The 872-nt window shown below is 34.3% G+C and overlaps 1 long non-coding RNA gene across 1 annotated transcript; it reads left to right on the top strand.

Moving 5' to 3' along the window:
• Positions 1–670, top strand: LOC141699939 (uncharacterized). Its single transcript, XR_012566165.1, has 3 exons — positions 1–128; positions 231–300; positions 607–670. It is a non-coding gene; the product is annotated as an uncharacterized LOC141699939 (long non-coding RNA).
• Positions 671–872: the final 202 nt, after the last annotated feature.

The raw sequence follows: 872 nt of genomic DNA, 5'->3' as shown, positions 1-872 counted from the left end.
ATTCATTCATGTTTGTGTAGGAACCATTGGAATTTAACTGTTGCAAATCCTGAGGCAGAGGTTGTCTACCACATGGACCCTCTAAAACGTCGAATCGCTAATGTGGAATGGCTGGATGTTGTCGACAAGTAAGATTCAGCTTCTAAAATATCTGTATGGAGTCTTGAACTTTGATAGACCACGCATTTTTCAGTTGCTTAATGGTTTTGCTGGTATTATTTTGGTTGTAGTGCCATTAAAATTTACAAAGAGGATCTCAACAAGGTTGTCAAGAAGAAAATTTTGTGGGAGAACATGGCGGTAATAATCAATTCTCATCATATTTTTTCTATGCTATTAAGGATATTGTAATTAAATAATTATTTCTTACATCTCAGTTAGTTGATATTGTAATTAAATAATTATTTGTTACATCTCAGTTAGTTGTTAAGGATAGAAGTTAGTTAGATTAATGCTTGTATATAAACACTACTGCACTCATAGTTTAGAGACTTATTTTTTACATTCACCAAATCTGTTTTGTATAGTTATCTCTCTGCAATATACATACAAGAGCTTCTTTCTCTCCAATTCACAGCTTTTGTAATGCATTTTTAATTAATCCAGGGAGTTCCAGTGCAGTCAGGAACCAAGGATTGTGGCCTGTTTGTGATGCGCTATATGAAGGAGATTGTTCAGGACAAAGAACTTGAGTTTGCTGCTAAGGTGAGATTTTCACTTTGGGTTTTCCCATTGACTTATACTCTTACTCGTACAGTACTTAATTGTATGACTTATGTAAAATTTTGGGTTATTTTTCAGTGGATGCGCAGATCAAACTTGGTTTACACTGATGATGACATTAACGAGATCCGCTGTGATTTTGCAAAATA

This window comes from Apium graveolens, unplaced genomic scaffold (assembly GCF_009905375.1).
Source record: "Apium graveolens cultivar Ventura unplaced genomic scaffold, ASM990537v1 ctg1525, whole genome shotgun sequence".
NCBI classification, from domain to species: Eukaryota; Viridiplantae; Streptophyta; class Magnoliopsida; order Apiales; family Apiaceae; genus Apium; species Apium graveolens.
The sequence above is the reverse complement of the archived record's forward strand: the minus strand, read 5'-3'. Positions and strand labels throughout refer to the sequence as shown.